At 42.0% G+C, this 16695-nt stretch overlaps 1 protein-coding gene across 9 annotated transcripts in view; it reads right to left on the bottom strand.

Annotated features, from left to right (window-relative positions):
• adgrb2 (adhesion G protein-coupled receptor B2) overlaps window positions 1–16695 on the bottom strand; it is a 551118-nt gene that overhangs the window by 273693 nt on the left and 260730 nt on the right. The gene's annotated exons all lie outside the window — the stretch shown is intronic.

Genomic DNA, 16695 nt, shown 5'->3' with positions numbered 1-16695 from the left:
TACATTATTTAAACTGAATTATCATTAATCAGGAATAGCCTACATTATTTAACCGGAACTATCATTAATCAGGAATAGCCAACATTATTTAACCGGAACTATCATTAATCAGGAATAGCCTACATTATTTAACCGGAACTATCATTAATCAGGAATAGCCAACATTATTTAACCGGAACTATCATTAATCAGGAATAGCCAACATTATTTAACCGGAACTATCATTAATCAGGAATAGCCTACATTATTTAAGCGTAACTATCATTAATCAGGAATAGCCTACATTATTTAACCGGAACTATCATTAATCAGGAATAGCCTACATGATTTAAACTGAATTATCATTAATCAGGAATAGCCTACATTATTTAAGCGTATCTATCATCAATCAGGAATAGCCTACATTCTTTAAATGGAACTATCGTCAATCAGGAATAGCCTACATTATTTAAGCGTAACTATCATCAATCAGGAATAGCCTACATTATTTAAATGGAACTATCGTCAATCAGGAATAGCCTACATTATTTAAGCGTAACTATCATCAATCAGGAATAGCCTACATTATTTAAGCGTAACTATCATCAATCAGGAAAACCTACATACTTTAAGTGGCATTATCATCAATTAAAACAAACACAACAAAATATGAAGGCCTGATGATATACTACAGTACAAGATGGACATTTCCCTCCATTTCTCCCCACACAAACAGACACATTCTTGCTTACTAACCTATGCTTTCACTAGTCCTCAAATATTGTACATGTAAGGGAACAAACACCAGAGTGTGGAGTTAACCTCTACAGGATCAGGTTGAGCTAACGTGCTCTAATGTGATTAGCATGTGGTTGTAAGTAACAAGAACTTTTCCCAGGACATAGGCATTTCTGACATAGGGAGAAAGCTTAAATTATTGTTAGTCTAACTGCACTGTCCAATTTACAATAGCTATTACAGTGAAATAATACCATGTTATTGTTTGAGGAGAGTGCAGTTATGAACTTGAAAATGTATTAATATAACAAGGCATATTTGGGCAGACTTGATACAACATTTTGAACAGAAATGCAATGGTTCATTAGTCGAAGCATTTGCTAATACACCACTGCCCTCTAGTGGCCAACATCTAAATTGCGCCTACAATAGAATAATACATTGTGGCCTTTCTCTTGCATTTCAAAGATGATGGAAACATATATATTTTACCAGATCTAATGTGTTATATTCTCCTACATTAATTTCACCTTTCCACAAACTTCAAAGTGTTTCCTTTCAAATGGTATCAAAAATATGCATATCCTTGCTTCAGGTCCTGAGCTACAGGTAGTTAGATTTGGGTGCAATATATTTAAGAATTCAACCTACCAGCTAAAAGGTGTTAATGTTTAATGCCAGATAAGTGTAGGTCTTTAGGATACCCATGATCCTCAATCTGCACAGCAGGAAATGCTTTAGGGTACCCATGACCCTCAATCTGCACAGCAGGAAATGCTTTAGGATACCCATGATCCTCAATCTGCACAGCAGGAAATGCTTTAGGGTACCCATGATCCTCAATCTGCACAGCAGGAAATGCTTTAGGATACCCATGATCCTCAATCTGCACAGCAGGAAATGCTTTAGGGTACCCATGATCCTCAATCTGCACAGCAGGAAATGCTTTAGGGTACCCATGATCCTCAATCTGCACAGCAGGAAATGCTTTAGGGTACCCATGACCCTCAATCTGCACAGCAGGAAATGCTTTAGGATACCCATGATCCTCAATCTGCACAGCAGGAAATGCTTTAGGGTACCCATGATCCTCAATCTGCACAGCAGGAAATGCTTTAGGATACCCATGATCCTCAATCTGCACAGCAGGAAATGTTTTAGGGTACCCATGATCCTCAATCTGCACAGCAGGAAATGCTTTAGGGTACCCATGATCCTCAATCTGCACAGCAGGAAATGCTTTAGGATACCCATGATCCTCAATCTGCACAGCTGGAAATGCTTTAGGATACCCATGATCCTCAATCTGCACAGCTGGAAATGCTTTAGGATACCCATGATCCTCAATCTGCACAGCAGGAAATGCTTTAGGATACCCATGATCCTCAATCTGTACAGCTGGAAATGCTTTAGGGTACCCATGATCCTCAATCTGCACAGCTGGAAATGCTTTAGGATACCCATGATCCTCAATCTGTACATTTACATTACATTTAAGTCATTTAGCAGACGCTCTTATCCAGAGCGACTTACAAATTGGTGCATACACCTTATGACATCCAGTGGAACAGCCACTTGCATCTAAATCTTTTTTTTAGGATACCCATGATCCTCAATCTGCACAGCTGGAAATGCTTTAGGATACCCATGATCCTCAATCTGCACAGCAGGAAATGCAAACCTGTAGTGTATTCAAGGATAAAAAAGGCTTGTTGACAATTGGCACTTGGAAGTGACAGTGAGTGGATAGTTAGTTAGAGCATCCGACTCCAGATATTCAGGGAAGTGGGGTGAGCTCTAGGGAACACCCCATGTTTGGCTGTCAAATGGGTGTGATTAGGGAGGATTTGCCCTGGGCTGCCCTGGGCTGCACACTCACTCACTCACTCACTCACTCACTCACTCACTCACTCACTCACTCACTCACTCACTCACTCACTCACTCGTACACACACACGCGTCCCCTGAGGACTGTGTTAATACGGTTATGACAGCTCAAATGCCTGTCGCCACCAACCCTCTAATTTAGGCTGTCACGAAAAAGACAATAACAGTGTCAAGAAAATGTTGCTCTTTCTTCTCTCTCTCTTCCTCCTTGTCGCTCATCAGGGACCACGTTGGAAACAAGTGGAATCTCTTTAAGGTGTTATCCCCTGGGTTGTAATTAGTGCATCTTTTCTCTCAATAAATACATTAATCAATCAAACCTCCTACAATGGTGCGTGCCTCTTATTCACAGTCTTGTTAATAAGCACTGTTGAGCTGAGAGATATGCAGGTATGGTGGTGCTGCAGTGTGTGTTTGTGTTCATTCTCCCCTTTCATCTTCCTTTTAGACAGAGGGTCAGTGGAGCAGGACAGAGGGGTAAATCTCAGGAAAAACACACACACAATCAGACGTCTCCCTGGGGATTGTGCTAATAGGGTTATGATAATTCAAACGCCAGTCGCCACCAACCCGCTAATTTCGGCTGTCACGGGAAACACAATAACAGTGTCAGGAAAACCAACGTTTTTTTTCTCTCTCTCTCTCTCTCTCTCTCTCTCTCTCTGTCTCTCTCTCTCTCTCTCTCTCTCTCTCTCTCTCTGTCTCTCTCTCTCTCTCTCTCTCTCTCTCTCTGTCTCTCTCTCTCTCTCTCTCTCTCTCTCTCTCTCTCTCTCTCTCTCTCTCTCTCTCTCTCTCTCTCTCTCTCTCTCTCTCTCTCTCTCTCTCTCTCTCTCTCTCTCTCTCTCTCTCTCTCTCTCTGTCTCTCTGTCTCTCTCTCTCTCTCTCTCTCTCTCTCTCTCTCTCTCTCTCTCTCTCTCTCACTGAGTATGTCACTGTATGTTTAATAAACAAAAGTATGATTATTTTTGAAACATAATCAACAAAAACTATGAGACATTAACAGTAAACATTGTACTCCAAAAGGTTAAAGAAAGAGACATTTCAAATGCTATATTTTCAGCTATGTACAGTGTTTTAGCAATGTGCAAATAGTAATTGTAGTACAAACAGGGGGGGAAGATAAATAAACGGATTGTATTTACAATGTAGTTTGTTCTCCACTGGTTGCTCTTTCTTGTGGCAACAGGTCAAACATCTTGCTGCTGTGGGTGGCACATTGCACTATTTCAGCTAATAGATGTGGAACTTCATCAATGTTTGATTTGTTTTCCAATTCTTCATGGGTCTGTGTGATCTGTGTGATCTGTGTGATCTGTGGGAAATATGGGTCTCTAATGTGGTCATACATTTTGTAGGATGTTAAGAAGTGCAGATCAGTTTCCACCTCATTTTGTGGAAAGTGGGCACATATCCTGTCTTCTCTTGAGAACCAGGTCTCCCTATGGAAAACATTCTCAATAGCAAGGCTATGCTTGCCGAGTCTGTACATAGTCATGGATTTTCTTGATTTTGGGTCAGTCACAGTGGTCAGGTATTCTGCCACTGTGTACTCTGTTTAGTGACAGATATCACTCCAATTTGCTCAATTTTTGGTTGATTCTTTCCAGTGGGTCAACTAGTTATCTTTCTGCTTTCTCATAATTTGGTTGGATGTAATTGTGTTGCTGTCCTCGGGTCTGTATGTGTTTGTGAAAAGAGCCCCAGAACCTGGCTGAGGGGACTCTTCTCTAGGTTCATCACTCTGTAGGTGAGAGCTTTGTGGGGAAATATATGGGCATCACTTCCTTTTAGGTGGTTAGAGAATTAAACAGCTCTTTTTTGCAATGTTTGCATTGTACACAGAGTATATTTTTGCAGGATTCTGAATGCAGCGTTTCAATCTTGTGTTTGTCCCATGTAATGAATTCTTGGTTGGTGAGTGGACCCCAGACCTCACAACCATAGATGGCAATGGGTTCTTTAACTGATTTAATCATTTTTAGCCAGATCTGGAACACTATTAATTTAATGTTTTTGGTTTCCATCCAACGTTTTTAATGCGCGTTAAGTACGTCGGATAAAACATGTTACGACAGGCCGGATGGAAACAGACAATTTGTTGGTAAAATTTCCAAATGTCGACCTAACATTCACAACACTCACTAAAAGTGGTAGTAATAAAGCCTCTCTTGAAAAAGCCAAACCTTGACCCAGAAAATATAAAAAACTATCGGCCTATATCGAATCTTCCATTCCTCTCAAAATTTTTAGAAAAGGCTGTTGCGCAGCAACTCACTGCCTTCCTGAAAACAAACAATGTATACAAAATGCTTCAGTCTGGTTTTAGACCCCATCATAGCACTGAGACTGCACTTGTGAAGGTGGTAAATTACCTTTTAATGGCATCAGACCGAGGCTCTGCATCTGTCCTCGTGAGAGGAGGTGCTCTTATTCTCCATGGACTTTACAGTGTCACAGAACTTTTTGGAGTTTGTGCTACAGGATGCAAATTTATGTTTGAAAAAGCTAGCCTTTGCTTTCCTAACTGCCTGTGCATATTAGTTCCTAACCATCCCTGAACAGTTGCATATCGCGGGGGCTATTCGATGTTAATGCAGTCCGCCACAGGATGTTTTTGTGCTGGGCAGTCAGGTCTGGAGTGAACCAAGGGCTATATCTGTTCTTAGTTCTACATTTTTTGAACGGGGCATGCTTATTTAAGATAGTGAGGAAAGCACTTTTAAAGAATAACCAGACATCCTCTACTGATGGAATGAGGTCAATATCCTTCCAGGATACCTGGGCCAGGTCGATTAGAAAGGCCTGCTCGCTGAAGTGTTTTAGGGAGCGGTTGACAGTGATGAGGGGTGGTCGTGATCGCTGAGATCTTGGTTGAAGACAGCAGAGGTGTATTTAGAGGGGTTGGCGGAGTGTGCTAAAGCAGTGAAAAAACAAACTTAGGGAGGAGGTTTCTGACGTCAACATGCATGAAACCAAGGCTTTTACGGTTACAGAAGTCAACAAATGATAGTACCTGGGAAATAGGAGTGGAACTGGGGGCTACATCACCAGAGGAACAGAGGAGGTCACAGTTATGAGGCCTTTCTACTGACTCTGAAAAACACCAAAGAAAGATGCCCAGGATCCCTGCTCATCCGTGTGAACGTGCCTTAGGCATGCTGCAAGGAGGCATGAGTACTTCAGATGTAGCCAGGGCAATATATTGCAATGTCCGTACTGTGAGACGCCTAAGACAGCGCTACAGGGAGACAGGACGGACAGCTGATCATCCTTGCAGTGGCAGACCACATGTAACAACACCTGCACAGGATCGGTACATTCGAACATCACAACTGCGGGACAGGTACAGGATGGCAACACACAACTTCCAGAGTTACACCAAGAACGCACAATCCCTCGATCAGTGCTCAGACTGAGGGCTTGTGGGCCTGTTGTAAGGCAGGTCCTCACCAGACATCACCGGCAACGACGTTGCCCATGGGCACAAACCCACCATTGCTGGACCAGACAGGACTGGCCAAAAGTGCTCTTCACTGATGAGTTGCGGGTTTGTCTCACCAGGGGTGATGGTCAGATTCTCGTTTATTGTCGAAGGAATGAGCGTTACACCGAGGCCTGTACTCTGGAGCGGGATCGATTTGGAGGTGGAGGGTCTGGCATGGTCTGGGGTGGTGTGTCACAGCATCATCGGATGCTGTCAATGCAGGCAATCGCAATGCTGTGCATTACAGGGAATACATCCTCCTCCCCCATGTGGTACCCTTCCTGCAGGCTCATCCTTACTTGACTCTCCATCATGACAATTCCACCAGCCATACTGCTCATTCGTGGTGTGATTTCCAGCAAGACAGAAATGTCAGTGTTCTGCCATGGCCAGCGAAGAGCCTGGATCTCAATTCCATTGAGCATGTCTGGGACCTATTGGATCGGAGGGTGAGGGCTAGGGCTCGGGCTATTCCCCCCAGATAAGGAACTTGCAGGTGTCTTGGTGATAGAGTGAGGTAACATCTCACAGCAAGAACTGGCAAATCTGGTGCAGACCATGAGGAGGAGATGCACTGCAGTACTTAATGCAGCTGGTGGCCACACCAGATACTGACTGTTCATTTGATTTTGACCCCTCCTTTGTCCAGGGACACATTATCCCATTTCTGTTCGTCACATGTCTGTGGAACTTGTTCAGTTTATGTCTCAGTTATTATCTTCATACAAATATTTACACATGTCAAGTTTGCTAAAATAAATTTAACAAAATGTGGAGTCAAGGGGCCTGAAGGAAATAAATGTGTGTTTATTGCCAATTTTAACTGCACACTTGTTGTTTGTGTACATTGATTTTATGTCCTATGTTTTTCCCCAACAGCGTGTTCCACCAATTTGTATAGCAGACCCTCATGCCAAATTGAGTCGAAAGCTTTTTTTCAACAAAGCATGAGAAGACTGCTTTTGTTTTGGTTTGTTTTTGTCAATAAGGGTGTGCAGGGTGTATACATGTATTTTGGTAAGAAGCCAATTTGACATTTACTCGGGACATTGTTTTCACTGAGGAAATGTTGGAGTCTGCTGTTGATAATATTGCAGAGGATTTTTCTGAGATTGTGGTTGACCCAGATTCCACTAATTATTATGCTCAAATTTGTCTTCACTTACTGTATGTGGCTTGGGGTGACCAGACCTTACTTCCAAATATTGGGGACGATATACCAGAGCTGAGGATAATGTTGAATAGTTTAAGAATAGCCCCTTTGAATTTGTGGTATGTATATTTTATCATTTTGTTTAGTATACCATCAACACAACAAGCTTTTTACGGTTGGAGAGTTTGTATTTAGTCCTGTAGCTCATTCAAGGTAATTGGAGAATCCAGTGGGTTCTGGTAGTCTTTGATAGCTAATTCTAAATTTAGTAAATTATCATGTATATGTTTTCGTTCTTGGTTCTTTGTTATGTGGCCGAAATAGTTGGAAAAGTGGATTGTGTCACACCTTGATCTGTTTCGCCTGTCTTGTGATTGTCTCCACCCCCTCCAGGTCTCCCTTATTTCCCTGGTGTATATATATTCTCTGTGCCAGTTCGTCTTGTATGCCTTTCAAGTCAACCGGTACTCCTGCTTCTATTCTCTTTCGCTAGACCTCACGGTTTTTGACCCTTGCCTGTTTTCTGGACTCCGTACCCGCCTGCCTGACCATTCTGCCTGCCCTGACCTCGAACCTACCTGACCATTCTGCCTGCCCTGACCTCGAGCCTGCCTGCCACTCTGTTCCTCCTGGACTTTGAACTGGTTTTGACCTTTTGCCTGTCCATGACCACTCTCTTGCCTAACACTTTTGGATTGTTTAATAAATATCAAGACTCAAACCATCTGCCTCCCATGTCTGCATCTGGGTCTCGTCTTATAGTTTATCCATACATCTCCATTTTGGATAGAAAGCTCTTCATGTTCTTGTTTGTTTAGTGTGTAGCAATTTACCAGAAGTTTTCTGAGATGATGTTTCTTATTTGTTTCTTAGTGTATTTCTGTAATGTTTTAGTGTTTCTGTAACGGCTGTTGGTGGAAGAAGGTGAGGACCAAGTTACACCCGGCCAAACCACAAAGAAATCCAAAACTTAGAAAATTAACATAGAATGCCCAACCTAGTCACACCCTGGCCTAACCAAAATAGAGAATAAAAGCCTCTCTATGGTCAGGGCGTGACAGTTTCACCATAGTGAAAGCATGAGTTAAGTTTTTGAGGGTCACCTTTTTTGGATAGATTTCTTTTACATTTTCTTAGGTTTTACACTTGAATAAAATTGTATATGTTAGCTGAAAGGTCAAATATACTGTTCAGGCTTCCCACTGCCTAATTTACACCTTCACCAATGCAAGAAAAGCCCTCTCTCCGCCTCTCTCTCCTTCTCTCTCTCTTTAACGTGTTATCCCCTGGGTTGTAATTAGTGCATCCCAATAAATACATTAATCAATCAAACCTCCTACAATGGTGCGTGCCTCCTATTCACAGTATTGTTAATAAGCACTGTTGAGCTGAGAGATATGCAGGTATGGTGGTGCTGCAGTGTGTGTTTGTGTTCATTCTCCCCTTTCATCTTTCTTTTAGACAGAGGGTCAGTGGAGCAGGACAGAGGACACACACACACACAAACACACATACACACACACACACACACACACACACACACACACACACACACACACACACACACACACACACACACACACACACACACACACACACACACACACACACACACACACACACACACACACACACACACACACACACACACACACACACACACACACACACACACACACACACTGAGTGATGTCGACACTTCCTTTATATTCCCTTCATCTGTGTGTTTTTCCTTTCTGTCTAGCTGTCTAACCCTTCATCCCTCTCTCTTTCCGTCTCTTTCTCCCCAGCCATACCCCTCTTTCACCATATTTCTACATATCTTTCTCTACAAGTGCTATAGTAGGTAACAATGACATCTTCCTCCTTCATAACCAACAGTATTACGAGTGAATAACTCAGAGACAGGAGGATTTACATCTACACAGGCACAATACAGGTCTGATCAATATCCATACTGACCTTTAAAACACCTTCTATTGTATTTAGTGTTCTGCAGTATACTGTAGGTCTCAATGGACAACATCAACTTTCTCTCTCTCTCTCGCTCTACTGTACCTCTCTCACTCTCCCCTTTCTTGCTCCCTCTCGATCTCCCTCTTCTTTCTTTCTCTCTTTCGTTCTCTTTCCCTCTCACTATCCCTCTTCTCTCTGTCTCTCTCTCACACACACACCCTGCTGCTTTTGTGAGTATACATACAGTAGATTTCTTCTTCCACTCAAGACATTCCTTCACATTATTTGAAACATAAAGGAAATACATCAACCTCCAGATTGGCATGTTGGTGCTCCCCCTCACCCCCTTACTTATTTCAAAGCTTCCAGCAGATATAGTGCAGAAGTGTCTAAGCATTAGAATAAACAAAGTCTGCTTATGTTAGCCTATCCCTCTAGCCACCACTCACAATGCCAAGAGCACCAGGACACTGGCAATATACGCGTGTGAAACACCCCCCTTTCTGGTTGTCGTGACAGACGGCTGACAATATGTAATATTTTCCATGATCTTTCCAACCAGTCCTCTCCAATTATGGCTTCTGCGAGTGTGTACAGTATAAGATGTGTGCATTTATGTGTGTGAGTAACATCAAAGTGCGTGTGTGTATGTGGGTGTGGGTGTACGGGTGTACAAGCAAGTGTGTGTGTGTGGGTGTGTGTGTGTATACTGGTACTCAGACAGCTATTTCTCCAGGCATAAAATCTGAGCTTATAGCTGCCTCACCCTGTCCATTTACTCTGTAGAGTCCATCTGCAAGAGAGGAGACGGATAGACTGTCAGCCATAATGCACTGTTTGATAACACACTGGACACACAAGGGCTACTCTACGCTCCACCGCCTTGTCTTTCACTCAATACTCTCTCTCTCTCTCTCTCTCTCTCTCTCTCTCTCTCACACACACACACACACACACACACACACACTCACACACACACTTGTAAATGCGTACACACACCCCTACACACACACACATGTACAGACACACGCGAGCAAATACACACACACAGACACTGATTTTACACACGCACATGAATTCACACATCTCAACCACTGAGTGTACAAAACATTAGGAACACCTTACCAATATTGAGTTGGGTGGTTTCCTTTGGGTGGTGGATCATTCTTGATACACACAGGAAACTGTTGAGCTTGAAAAACCCAGCAGCGTTGCAGTTCTTGACACAAACCGGTGTGCCTGGCACCTACTGCAATACGTTGTTCAAAGGCACTTACATATTTTGTCTTGCCCATTCACCCTCTGAATGACACACACACAATCCATGACTTAATTGTCTCAAGGCTTAAAAATTCTTCCTCAATAACATTTTACTGCAGTGGGCTAATTCAGAGTGTTCCTTGGTATTCTTAAATAAATCTACTTTGAAACTAAAGAATAGTCCTCACACACATGGTTAGAGGCTTAAAAAGACACTTGTACTATGTCAGAAAAAGAGTTGAAATGTATTACGTTTTGAGGTTGCATCCCAATATTACACTTTATATACATCACAGAAGACTGAAAGATAATATCATGTGACGTAGAAACATCAGATTATCATCATAAATGAACAACAACAACAAAAATATTATGAAGTGAATCAAAAGATGAATAAGATTCCACCCATGAGGCCAATAGAGGGAGGGAGATTTGGTCATTTGGTCATCACAGATTAAAGCGGATTTAATGTCAATAAATGATCATAACTTTCACCTGGATTCACCTGGTCAGTCACTAGGAAAGAGCAGGTTCTTAATGTTTTGTACACTCAGTGGGCAGTACACACATACAGTACATGCCACAATTGGAAAGGATTGGTTGGGACACACCGTTGCACATACATTATCTGTCCTTCACTGCCGGTCCGAAATGAAGAATAAAACTGAATCAGGTCTTACAGGCTGAGCTAAATGAGGTAAACCTGGTCGAGATAAACTCAAGGTTGTGTACAACCTGGCGAGATAAACTCAAGGTTGTGCACATTCTGGACGAGATAAACTCAAGGTTGTGCAAATTTTGGTCGAGATAAACTCAAGGTTGTGCACATTCTGGTCGAGATAAACTCAAGGTTGTGCACATTGTGGTCCCGATAAACTCAAGGTTGTGTACATTCTGGTCGAGATCGAGATAAACTCAAGGTTGTGCACATTCTGGTCGAGATAAACTCAAGGTTGTGCACATTCTGGACGAGATAAACTCAAGGTTGTGCACATTTTGGTCTAGATAACCTCAAGGTTGTGCACATTGTGGTCCCGATAAACTCAAGGTTGTGTACATTCTGGTCTAGATAAACTCAAGTTTGTGTACATTCTGGTCGAGATAAACTCAAGGTTGTGCACATTCTGGACGAGATAAACTCAAGGTTGTGTACATTCTGGTCGAGATAAACTCAAGGTTGTGCACATTCTGGTCGAGATAAACTCAAGGTTGTGCACATTCTGGTCCAGATAAACTCAAGGTTGTGCACATTCTGGTCGAGATAAACTCAAGGTTGTGCACATTCTGGTCGAGATAAACTCAAGGTTGTGCACATTCTGGTCGAGATAAACTCAAGGTTGTGCACATTCTGGTCGAGATAAACTCAAGGTTGTGCACATTCTGGTCCAGATAAACTCAAGGTTGTGCACATTCTGGTCTAGATAAACTCAAGGTTGTGCACATTCTGGTCGAGATAAACTCAAGGTTGTGCACATTCTGGACGAGATAAACTCAAGGTTGTGCACATTTTGGTCCAGATAAACTCAAGGTTGTGCACATTTTGGTCTAGATAAACTCAAGTTTGTGCACATTTTGGTCTAGATAAACTCAAGATTGTGCACATTTTGGTCTAGATAAACTCAAGGTTGTGCACATTTTGGTCGAGATAAACTCAAGGTTATTATATTAGGATTTACATGAAAGGTTCTAATGAACAATGTTTACAGTAAGCACACAGGACTGACATAAAATGTTCTAATGAACAGTGTTTACAGTAAGCACATAGGCCTGACATAAACGGTTCTAATGAACAGTGTTTACAGTAAGCACACAGGACTAACCTAAATGGTTGTAATGAACAGTGTTTACAGTAAGCACACAGGACTGACATAAACAGTTCTAATGAACATTGTTTACAGTAAGCACACAGGATTTACATGAAAGGTTCTAATGAACAATGTTTACAGTAAGCACACAGGACTGACATAAAAGGTTCTAATGAATAATGTTTACAGTAAGCACACAGGACTGACATAAAAGTTTCTAATGAACAGTGTTTACAGTAAGCACACATGACTGACATAAAAGGTTCAAATGAATAATCTTTACAGTAAGCACACATGACTGACATAAAAGGTTCTAATGAACAAAGTTTACAGTAAGTACACAGGACTGACAAAAAAGGTTCTAATAAACAATGTTTACAGTAAGCACACAGGACTGACATAAAAGTTTCGAATGAACAGTGTTTACAGTAAGCACACAGGACTGACATAAAAGGTTCTAATGAACAATGTTTATAGTAAGCACACAGGACTGACATGAAAGGTTCAAATTAACAATGTTTATAGTAAGCACACAGGACTGACATAAAAGGTTCCAATGAATAATGTTTACAGTAAGCACACAGGACTGACATAAAAGTTTCTAATGAACAGTGTTTACAGTAAGCACACAGGACTGGCATAAAAGGTTCTAATGAACAGTGTTTACAGTAAGCACATCGGCCTGACATAAACGGTTCTAATGAACAGTGTTTACAGTAAGCACACAGGACTGACCTAAATGGTTGTAATGAACAGTGTTTACAGTAAGCACACAGGACTGACATAAACAGTTCTAATGAACAGTGTTTACAGTAAGCATACAGGACTGACATAAAAGGTTCTAATGAACAATGTTTACATTAAGCACACCTGACTGACATAAAAGGTTCTAATGAACAATGTTTACAGTAAGCACACAGGACTGACATGAAAGGTTCTAATGAACGATGTTTACAGTAAGCACACAGGACTGACATAAAAGGTTCTAATGAACAATGTTTACAGTCAGTACACAGGACTGACATAAAAGGTTCTAATGAACAATGTTTACAGTAAGCACACAGGACTGACATAAAAGGTTCTAATGAACAATGTTTACAGTAAGCACACAGGACTGACATAAAAGGTTCTAATGAACAATGTTTATAGTAAGCACACATGACTGACATGAAAGCACATCTAAAAAAGGGCTCTCTACCACATGGACATTTGCTCTCCTTATTATAGATGTGTAATTGGAGTGTGTGTGGGTGTGTGTGTATGTGTGTGTGTGTGTGTGTGTGTGTGTGTGTGTGTGTGTGTGTGTGTGTGTGTGTGTGTGTGTGTGTGTGTGTGTGTGTGTGTGTGTGTGTGTGTGTGTGTGTGTGTGTGTGTGTGTGTGTGTGTGTGTGTGTGTGTGTGTGTGTGTGTGTGTGTGTATGTGTGTGTGTGTGTGTGTGTGTATGTGTGTGTGTGTGTGTATGTGTGTATGTGTGTGTGTGTGTGTGTATTTGTGTGTATGTGTGTGTGTGTGTGTATGTGTGTCAGATTTGGAGGGAGGGTAGGGAGAATACAAACACAATCCCTGGTTTCCTCTAAATCGCCCAGTCACCTTAGTTCCCTTTCCATTTCACCTTAGCCCTAAATCAGCTGCCATTTTACTCATTGTTTTCATCTTGCCCAATCTTCCAATATCACACCTCCCTCTCTTCTCTCTCCCTCCTATCTCTGTTGAAGACACACAGAGAGTAGCTGATCCTGGAAGGCCCCATTCCGTGGATCACTCCTCGCCTGCAGCAGCAATCTGAGGACAATCAATGCAGCACAATAACACCATCAGACAGAAAACAAGAGGTCATCAACAGGCCTATCCACCACAGATACAACAACACACTCATACACAACATATTATGTACCCAGGGCAATACTATTTTATTTTGCAGCTTTAGATAAAAGTCTGAGAAATACAGTACCTAGTCCAACATAAGAACTCATCATTGTGGATCACTATTCTAATCCAGGCGCATTCCGCTTTGAAAACCTAATGCAAATTCAATAGGTTTCAGTGAAAATGGCAGATTGCATAAAAGTAAAACCAGGGCTGTGTTCAGTAGATATAGACCAGTATCCTGGCTGAGTCGACTCACGTGGTATCGATGCATCGTGCCGACAACATAAAAATAGTCTTTCCAGACTCTAAAGTCAGGAGGACTTCAAGTTAGGTGTCAGCCAGACTAATGGAAAGGTGGATAACGTTTTGAAATTGAGTAAAATTAGGAGGATCAAACTGAAATTGTCCAATAGGTAACTCTCATTTTGCGTTTACAATTCAAAACATTTTTTCCACAGCCCACATGAATGTGACCAAGACAAGTCAAAAGGAGAGTCACAGTCAAGGGTGTCTCATCAAAGTCCAGATCAACATCTCTCAAAGTGGTGTTCAATCAATGTAAGACCACAACAGTGCTAATTGATCCTTGAGCAGAGCATTAGATCACAGATCCAGTTATCTGCTGCCATCCCTCCATTGTAATCGTCTCCTTCTCTTTATCTATCTTTTTCTATCTCTCCCTCTCTCTTTATTGCTCTCTCTCTCTCTCTCTCTGCTTCTCTCTCTTTCTTGCTCTCTCTCTCTCTCTCTGCTTCTCTCTCTTTCTTGCTCTCTCTCTCTCTCTCTGCTTCTCTCTCTTTCTTGCTCTCTCTCTGCTCTCTCTCTTTCTCTCTCTCTTTCTCTCCCACACTCTTGCTGTCTTTGTAATTCCAATATTTTGTCATTTCAACCTCTGTGTGTGTGATATTTTCATCAGCATCTGTAGGTGGGGTAAAATTACAAAAAGAAGAATGACAAGAAAATGCACAGACACATACACACACCACACACACTTGGCGGGTGAATGGAGAGGCTGTTGCCATAGTAACTCTGTCGTGATAAAGCTGGCAGTGAGACATGGGTAATCACACCTTTCAGATGACAGAGAGGGAGGTATGAAGGGATGGAGGCATGGAGAGGTTATAAATCACACCTTTCACACTGTCCCTATGCCTGCCTCTCTAACGGCCAGGTGAGAACGACTCCCAGTCTGTATTAGTGTGTGTGTGTGTGTGTGTGTGTGTGTGTGTGTGTGTGTGTGTGTGTGTGTGTGTGTGTGTGTGTGTGTGTGTGTGTGTGTGTGTGTGTGTGTGTGTGTGTGTTGTGTGTGTGTGTTCTATCTACTATATCTGCGTGTGCATGCGTGCATATATATATAAATCCATCTTTGAAGTCAGCTGTGAAAGTTGTGTGTGTATACCTCTAGTCACACCATTGTGTAATCTATGACTCCATTGGACAATTTACCACATGGGGTACTCACACACACACACACACACACACACACACACACACACACACACACACACACACACACACACACACACACACACACACACACACACACACACACACACACACACACACACACACACACACACACACACACACACACACACACACACACACACACACACACACACACACACACACACACACACACACAGAGAGAGAGACATACACAGACACAAATACAGACACACACATACACAAACACACACACGCATGAATGACAGCCCATAGTGGTTACCAGTTGCATATGCATAGACATTCCAATACTGGAAAGCCAGCTGAACTCTCAGAACAATGTAGCAAGTGGCTTTGCTACTACTAACCACAATAGATGGTGAGAAAGAGAAGGATGATACTCTAAATAAAAGAAGAAGCAATCTCTCTCTCTCCCTTTTTCTCTCTCTCTCATCTCTCCTTTCTCTTCCCCCTCTCTTTCTCTCCCTCTCATGCACACACAGTGTTGTGTTTGGCTTAGCAGCAGACAGGTATCAGAAGGATCTAGAACAGGAGGACAGTCAGATGTGCTCCCTGCTGCTTTCCCCTGGTGAGATGAAGGGATGAACCATGTGAGGAAGGCTGATAAGAAAGGAGGAGAAAGAGGAGAATTAAACAGATGAAGAATCAGTAAGTCAACAGCTCAACTCTATAGCCAAGTAATGTCCATTCTAGTGATGTGTTGACTGGAGGTTCCAAGCACAAATAAGATTTAGTGTGGTTATCTTGCTACTTGTAAGGATAACCGTATTCTATGATGCTCTATTCCATCCTATTGCAGGCTATTATATCCCGTTCCACTACATTCCATTTTATTCTCTCTAAGAATCCACAGTATTGTAGAATTGAAATGTTTACATTTTAGTCATTTAGTAGACACTCTTATCAAGAGTGACGTCTAGTGGTGAGTGCATCCATTTTCTCCTACTGGTCCTTGAACCCCTGGCTTTGCAAGCGTCATGCTCTACCAACTGAGGCTCACCTAGTTCACCAAGAAACCCAATCCTCAATCTGCCACTGGAGATACCAGAGTAGCGGTATATGTTTCCTATTTTCTCCTCTCCTCCTCCCCCTCTCC

Source organism: Oncorhynchus keta, chromosome 20 (genome assembly GCF_023373465.1).
Source record: "Oncorhynchus keta strain PuntledgeMale-10-30-2019 chromosome 20, Oket_V2, whole genome shotgun sequence".
Classification (NCBI taxonomy): Eukaryota; Metazoa; Chordata; class Actinopteri; order Salmoniformes; family Salmonidae; genus Oncorhynchus; species Oncorhynchus keta.
Note: the sequence above shows the minus strand (reverse complement) of the source record. Positions and strands in the feature narration are given on the sequence as shown.